Raw genomic sequence first — 9,240 nt, 5'->3', positions numbered from 1 at the left:
TCATTTAGAATCATAATATACATGCATTATGTTTGTAGAAAAACTTGCTAGTCAAATATTGCATATATATATTAATACACCTACAAAAACAAATAATACTATTGTCTATCGGATGTACTTTAGTTCCCAGAACTTTAAATACAGTCGTCACTTTCAGCTTCGTATGAACGTACCTTAACAATATATACATACATATACTGATTTATACATTTACTTAGTGTCTAGACTGTTGGTGTTAGATAAGATTTCTTTTTAAAGTGGAAATACTACTTTGACTTCATAGATATTATAAATATAATTATGACCGAATAAACCAATAGTGGTAGGTCGTATGGTTAATTAATAATTTAAATCTTTATTTAGACTTTAAATATTAATTGGAAGTGTCAGTTATGTCTTGTGTATATTCAATATAACTGTATAATATTCCTGATTTATTGAAGAATCTATATAATGTTTATTGAAGTATTTTGCGGCTTTTCAAATGTTTCAAGTTTTGAACAATTATTAGTATTAAGGAAGAGTGTGATTTATATTCACAAAACATAGACAAAATTATTATATAACTGAGATTTCCTAAGAAGAGAGACATGTCACGAAACGTTCCTGTTTATACTAACAACAAGTAACGCTCTCAAGGTCATAATAAGAGTTACTAAAGCATTTTAGAGAGACCGAACTGAGATTGTTTACGACAGACTGGCCACGTCACAGCATGGAGAAGCTTCGGCGAATGTTTACATTATCGTGTACAAAACTGCCAAGATAAAAAAGTCGGGACTTTGATGTAGTATCTATTTCAAAAGTGTGAGTATGGATACAAGTGAGAAGACTGCCAATTTGCCCACTTTATCTGCAACCAATGAACCAGCGGTTTTGTATTTTAGTGTTTCAAAACATTCAAGAAAAAATGACCAATTGAGTGTCAGAACTACTTGCAGGTAAATGTGTTTACTATCTGGAACATCGTAATAATACCAGAAAGTGTTTGTATAAAAAGTCTTGTTTGAAGATCGAAAGTCAGTTGTCACGACCTCAAAGTTCGTTCTTTGTGGGCTCGAAGATAGTTCTCCCTGAGCTGAAATGAGTCACAACCATCACCAGATGAATTTTTGAAGAACAGCAATGACCACCCAGGTGATGAGTCTGCCAAACGTGTCTCGCCTAATCTTTTTGTAAGTAACTTATTGCTATTATTTCTAATATCGGATAACATAGTTGAAATATAGTTGGGTTATACAGTATAATGACAAAGTGATGTTATGGAATGTTTTCTTAATGAAACAAAAGAAAACAATAGACAATGTAAACCTATAATCGTTACAGTTAAGTATGTGAAAGTGTTATTGTTATTCAGTTCCATGGGTAGAACTGACAACAATTAAGCTAAGATAAGTTGATTATAACTGGAGTAAGTTTTATTGTAACTTAACGATTACGACAGTCAACCAGGAGACTTAGATGAGATAAAACACTACATTAACTACCAGCAAATCGATTATTATAACAGACAATATGTAGGACGAAACATGTTAAAACAACACAGGAAGTATAATTTGCTAGTACTGAACTATAGGTTTAAGTAACCACGTGATGAATCATTTTAAGATCTTCTTTGACAGTTACTATTTGGAGCGATCTGAATGTAAATATTTTAAACGACAAATAACAACAGATTAAACAGAATAAATTATGAAGTAAGACTTTATTTCCTGGAATACGTTTATTACGGCTGAAAAATAAGCAAGAGATGAGTCTAGCGTCATCTGTCAACAGAGTTTTTCCAATGATAAACAAAGCCTCATCAGAAGCAAGAAAAGCGATGGAGTGGCGACCTCTTCTGGTTGTTACCCACGACGAAGTGGATTCTTACGAGCTACGTCTTTCATTATCTATAATATATAGATTTGAAGAAGTCCAGTAACTGATGTGTTATGTTTGAAAGTTAAAAATAAGGTTTGTATTTAAATATTACATAAATATTTATATCATATCAATTATTGATATGGAGTGGTCACCTGTTTTAACCACTGACACTACTGTACAGTAGTGTATTGTCGTGACGTCAGTAAAATGTGCATATGCCAAGAATCGCGAGAAGAATGATGCATTCTGTAGGCTACAGCACAGCATCACATATGAACGTTTAAAGCAACAAATACAAATAATTGTTACTCTTAAGTTGTGTGTGATTTACTCTTGAAACAAAACCCTTTTAGAGACCTAACGTGAGTATATTTATTTCATACACAAACATTTATAACCTTGTTAATAAAATGGAAGGAGAGAAAGGTCTGGCTTTTGTCACTAACCTGTGTTTGAGAATTTTCACATGTTACTGAAGGACGCGTTTTATTTACTACCTTTAATACAAGAGCTGTTACAGATCTGTTTCTACATGGTCCTGGTGTCCGAAGTTGATTTACATTCTTTTGCTTTTTAACGTAAGTCTATTACATTAAGTACTTATAAAGTGGCGGCCAATCCCACTACTCGTTGGTAAAAGAGTATCCCAAGGTTGGCCTTGGGTGGTGGTGATGACTAGCTGCCTTGCCTCTAATCTTACCCTGCAAAATTAGGGACGACTAGCACAGATAGCACTCGAGTAGCTTTGTGCGAAATTCAAAAAAACAAACAAACAAACACACTAACTTGGTGTAAATTTTAGAAATAATTATCTTTAAATTATTTTTCTAATGGTTTTATAATATGAAAATATTAAAAAGATTTTATAAGTTTAAGAATTCGTTAAAATGTGTTATTAAATGTAACCTTTCGTATGAATTTCATTATTATTAGAATCATTTGAATTTTAAAAAATATACCTAGTTATCTTAAGAGGAATATTACAACAAGGCTTCATAAGCGTATTTACAAGTATGAACACAAGACAGCGTGTCACATGACGAGAATGACTTAATTGATTAGTTTTGTTATGTGCGGAATCGAACGCCGCATTTTGGAGTTATAAGTTCATAAACTACCATTGTACCACCAGAAGACTACTAAGATATTCTGTGCAGCGTGTTTATCATAGCGATACATAAATCTACACGGTCAACATTACTTTAAAACCATTTTTTATGTATAAATTGCTCACTAATGGATCCATTACTTTGTTGGAGAGAAGGTCTCTGGTAACATTTGACTCACAAATAAAAGAAAACTGAAATAAAACTATATTGTAACGAATGTCACTAATTTATGTTGGGTTTCAATAGTTATTTTGCATATGAAATAAGTGATTCATCCATTTTACGTTTAGTTATTAACTCTTCATGTTGTAACATTACTACGTAAATGAATTAAGGTTGTAATAAACAGTATAAACACAAGTTAGTAAATAAAAAGTTAAATTATAAGTCTATATCATATAAACAGCCATCAGAAACAAACAATATCTTTGATTTTAATTAACAACAATAACTAGTATTGTACATGAATACACTGACTTTTTCTAGTTTTAACTAATTAAATCGTATTATAGTAATATACCAACAAACTGATGCACTTTTCACGTACTTCCTTCGTGTCTAATCCAACAGTTGAATAGATGTTGGTTTCTATAGTTGCAGGACTGTAAAATAAAAATCAGTTGAAAATAAAAATACATATTTACAGGTAAAATATTTAAAGTATTATTTACGAATAATATTTTATCACAAGTTACATCTTTTATGGTACGTAAGAATGTTTTTAGAACAGGTGCGAGTATACACAAGTGTAATAGCTGTAATTTGTAATAAAGTAAACTTATATCAAAACTAGTATTTACTAAACGTAACTGTTGGTGACATCAGTTTGGATGGCTGTTTGTTTGGAATTAATGAGCTATCTGTGCTCTATCCACCATGGGCATCGAAACCCGTATTTTAGCGATGTGAGTCTGCAGACACGTCCCTGGTGAGAAGATGACGTCAATCAAAGTATTCCGTTCTATTCAAATTCACACAGATTTCAAACGACACTTCACATTAAAAACAATTATTACCACAGTAAATAAAAATTGCAACTGATACTTCAGATTAAAGTGAAAGTAAATTTGGATAACCTATTGGTTTGTGCTTTATACATAAGTTAACAGATTAATGTTAAATATAACATATTTATGTGTTATAAATAAAACATGATATTTAATGTTTACATTAAACCCTATATCAACATTAAATTACTTTCTCGGATTATTAATAAATAAAAAGCATTTTGAGTGTGTGCGTAGTTACACCAAGACAAAAACAGTAAACGAAGAAATCTATCGTAGTTATTTTAAAGAATGCTCACTGTAGTGATTTAGTAAAGATGACAGAGTACCGTGTTAACAATAAAACTATATTTTTGGAGTGGAGGTATAGAGGTATAAATACTATGTGGTGAAATTACGCAAGAATATTTACTGTAGTGGAGGGTTACTGCAGTGCATCGAAAAAATTCTATGTTTTGAAACTGTGTTCACTAATACATTCAATTACTCATTAACTAACTAACTCTCTCTCACTTTTTAAACAATATTCGTTTCACTATGCGTCACATGTTATCACGACGTTATGCTAAAATCTCCATCTAGACTATACTTTGGATTATTTTACCTAAACATAAAGAATAATCTGTTCAACATCAGAAGTATTTACCATTACATGAGGTAAAATGTCTGTTGTTGATATTTTCCATCCTCATCTTCCTGGGATGTAAAACGATAAAAGATCAAAGACACAAGAATAATATGTAAAAATAATTATGTTTATATTTATATAAGTTTTTAATTAATATATTTTGAGTTTAAAAATGTATTCAAATATATAAGAAATATTGTTTTATTTTGTCACTAAAAGATTAGTTTTATACTCCAAACACAAACACATGGTTTTGATATCATAACATGGCTGTAGTGACATTCCTGTTTCAGAAATTAAAGTTGTGGTTTATTTTTTGAAATAAGTCTATTTCTTTTTTAAATACGTATAATCTAAAACAAAAATGTTTATATTTAAATACGAATACAAAATTTTAAACTTAAAATTCATTAAAACAATTCGAAATCATTCTATAATATTTTTATAAAAATCTATCTATATAGAAAGAGGCATGGTAAGTATAATATTTTTATAAGAAGAGATTAATGATTTTATGTTATATGATGTAAATTTACAAATATAGAGATTATCTAAAAATATTTGTGTTTTTATTAAGTATCAAAGAAATAAATAAACATTTGCATGAAATAAAATAAATGTATTAGTTAAGAATATAAAAATATTTGAATGTTAGCCATGTGTCCACTCAATTTTCAGGTTGTCGAACAAAACTTTGAAACTCTTAGTAACACTTGTTTCTCTTTTTTATTTCTTTGTATATTCGTTTTGTTTATTAAACATATTTTTCAAGTTGAAACCAGTTACGTATATATCAAAAAATAGACAAATTTTGGAAATAGAACTAAGTATCTGCTTATTTATTCACTCCCATAATATCGATTAAAAGTCAAACTAGGACACACCCACAAGTGCCCTTTTCAATAATATCTCCATCCTGGTTACAACAGTTCCAATTTGTATGAACATATTTTCCTGCAGTTAAAAACCAATATGGCATAATTTATAAATTAGTACATTATCAGCAACAATTATTTAAACATTTGTTATGTGTTAGATATTTCTATGATATATAATTTTTGGTCAAACCTTCAGATAATTTATTAAATGCTTCTATATTATATAATGTTTGGTCAAACCTTCAGATAATGCATTAAATACTTCTGTGTTATATAATGTTTGGCCAAACCTTTAGAATATAAGGTCAAAGTGCTTTACATTCTGAACCACATTTTTTCAAATTTTTCTAGTTTTTTCTAGTCAAAGCAAGCCTCGATCCCGGGAGTGAGAACACCACGGCAGTGGCTCTTTCTATCCCTAAACGTGAACCTAAATGATTAGATATCCATTAATGTATGTAAATTTATAAAAGAAGAAATTATTTCACAGTTATAATAAATGGAAAAATATAAATAAGATGTTGATTATTTTATTTTAAATTTATCATATCAGAGGTTTATAATGTTAAAACAAATAATCAAAACTAATTCACCGACCTGTGATTAACACCACCATCTGGTCCAGTTTTTTCTCTTAATGTCGTGAAGTAGCCATTGATGAAATTATCTACATCAAGAAGCTATATTTAATGTGTCTTTTTTTTTTTTCTAAATTTAGTACAATATAAACAGGTGTGTTATATGACACATATAAGATACAACAAAATCAATATTTATTGTTGAAAATTTTCAACACCGACATTCAAGATTTGCTGATATATTTTAGATTACTGGGAATTTTATTGATACATTGACTTAAAAACAAGATAGAAAACTGCACGAAAAACTACCGTTATCTTCTGCATGTGTATAATACCAGAATATATGTCTATTTGTCACACACTGTATCTCAAGGGTTTAAATTATATATCAAGATACCTTATTTTCACGAAGATGTATAGAATAATGAACCAGCACAAGTACAATCAGGTACCGATCCATCATTGCTTGAATGTTATTTTTAATGGATTATAATACCAAGTACAATCAGACAATGATCTATCATGGTTTGAATATTATTTGTAATGGATTATAATACCAAGTACAATCAGACAATGATCAATCATGGTTTGATATTTTTTGTAATGGATTATAATACCAAGTACAACCAGACACTGATCCATCATGGTTTGAATATTATTTGTAATGGATTATAATACAAAGTACAATCAGACACTGATCCATCATGGTTTGAATATTTATGTATAATGGATTACAATACCAAGTACAATCAGACACTAATCCATCATAGTTTGATATTATTTGTAATGGATTATAATAACAAGAAGATAATGATCCAAAATGCGCATCCAACCTATGCAGAAATTATTTGGCTAAGAAAGAAGATGCCGTAGTCTTTAAAATGATGCAATGGTCCTCACAGAGTCCGGATCACAACGAAACTGAAAAAGTCTGGGATTTGGTTGATAAAAAACTAAAGAAATCAAACGTTACTTCAAAAGACACTTTATAGTAATCCATTAGAGACACTTCATGTAAAATCCCAAAGAACACTTTGATTAAATATGTTGCAACAATGCCTGAAAGACTGTTTGCAGTAATTTAAACAAAAGTAGGCCACATAAAGTATTAACTGTTTGCTCAACTCACACACTTCCATTAAGTTTCTGTTGCACTAATTATAAAGATAAATAAAACTTTTGATGTTACATCTGTGATAAAGACTCATGTCCTTCAGTTGATCATTTAAAATATACTTCTATATATCAGTGCAAAATACAGTCATGTGCATTATAAAGTGCTTAAATTTAATATTCATTTCAAGTAGTTGTGTAAAGTTTATTATATTTTAAGTGCACTATTGATACACTTCACTTTTTTACTGAAAGAATTATGTGATTTAATGTCACATACAAAGAAAATAACCTATAAGCTAATGTGAAGGTTCTTCCATTGTTCTTTCAAAGAAGACTGAAATCTAATTATTGACTTTGTCCTAACACTTTTGTACAATATTGTAAAGGAATCTGCGTGCATATTTTTGAAACACTAAAATTACTTTGCATTTCACAGTGTGACCTTTGCTGGCCGGATGTGATTCGAGAGGGCTACTGCACTATTTCCATGATTGCAATGTCAAGTGTAAACATGTTATATTATTTATACAAAATATTCATTTCCTAAATTATTTTAAATCATGTAACATAATGTTGTCCCATTTTTAGGTTTGTAAAATTTAAATATATGTACATAAATGTTCGTCCCTTGCTGGTATAGCGATAAAATAATGGATTCGATAGCCATCGTTGGAATTAGCAGCAAGGCCGATGTTGCTTTGGTATAAGAAAACACACACACACACAAATAGTTTTAAAGAACGTGACGGTCACACACACAAACACAAAACGTTATCCACACTGAAACAAAAAGATGTATAAGCTGTATCACAATTTGTTAATGTTTTATCTTTTAATTATTAAATTACGTTTGGAAAAACATTTAGTGACATGAGACGTTCACTGATGCAAATAAACTGAAAACTTATTTTGGTTCAATTTAAACGTGTAAGAATAGAGGGAGGCAGCTATTCATATCCACCCTCCGTCAACTCTTGGGATACTCTTTTACCAACGAATAATGGTTTTGATTGTCACATAATAACACCCCTCCACGGCTGGAAGACGTGACTGAAATTCTAACCAGCGAATCTGAGACTACGAGTCGAGCGCCCCAACCACCAGCCCGTGACGGTCCTTTTTGTATATCATGATAAGATCCGTGATAATAATACACACAATAATACATTCATTTGGTGAAACACATATACAATATCTACTCATTCTTTTATTGTGTTTCGTAAAGATAAAAATTTAAATGTATACGTTTCCTAACTTTATATACCTATTGTATACCTAAAGAAAACAATAACACGATGTAATAATTAACAACTTATCTAAACAGTTTATTATAACAGTAGTATTATACATCATTACATGTGAACTAGGATATTTAAAACAACAAGAATAGTACACTATAAATATTTCATACATATATATATGTTATAGTGTCAGGGCTAATTACTTTAAGACACAGAAAATTGTCGAAAACACATATTGTAACATACACCAACGGTACGCATCTTGAACTAGATTTCTCAAACAAACATAATATCAGTATGAACTCTACTGTACGAATTCATACACAAAGATGATACATAACTACTTTTAATCTGTTGAAATACTTCTCCAAAAATGTATGAAGGACTGTTGTCTGCATGACAATCAATCAATGTAACACCAAGGAGGAGATACTAATTGGTAGTGATAAACACCAAGAGCCAGTGATAAACAGGAACCACTTGATTTTAGACCCTCTCTCCAAGAAAAACATAAAGCAGTTGAATTACTAAATACATTAGACAGAGTTTATCATTATGATCAGTTAAACAGATTAATCTTGTAAGACCTAGAAAGTAAAATAAATAAAGATTACCCAACCATAAGTGAACAGGGTATAGAATGTATGGATAACTAGTGACATTAAGGGTAAATAAATAAGAATTTGTAAAAGCAGAAAGCGACAAGCCTATCTTCAAATGTATAAAGATGAAATACTAAAAGAAATATCTATTTTGTGTCTGATACAAAACATAGTGATACAATATTGTTTAATTAATATAAAGACTTTCCAAA

General features: G+C 30.0%; 1 long non-coding RNA gene across 1 annotated transcript; it reads left to right on the top strand.

The window, feature by feature from the left end:
• The first annotated feature begins 552 nt into the window (after positions 1-552).
• On the top strand, positions 553-7,864 carry LOC143257280 (uncharacterized). Its single transcript, XR_013031761.1, has 3 exons — positions 553-1,175; positions 5,840-5,942; positions 7,622-7,864. It is a non-coding gene; the product is annotated as an uncharacterized LOC143257280 (long non-coding RNA).
• The last annotated feature ends 1,376 nt before the right edge of the window (positions 7,865-9,240 follow it).

The sequence above is a fragment of the Tachypleus tridentatus genome, chromosome 7 (genome assembly GCF_004210375.1).
Source record: "Tachypleus tridentatus isolate NWPU-2018 chromosome 7, ASM421037v1, whole genome shotgun sequence".
In the NCBI taxonomy this organism is placed as follows: domain Eukaryota; kingdom Metazoa; phylum Arthropoda; class Merostomata; order Xiphosura; family Limulidae; genus Tachypleus; species Tachypleus tridentatus.
The sequence above is the reverse complement of the archived record's forward strand: the minus strand, read 5'-3'. Positions and strand labels throughout refer to the sequence as shown.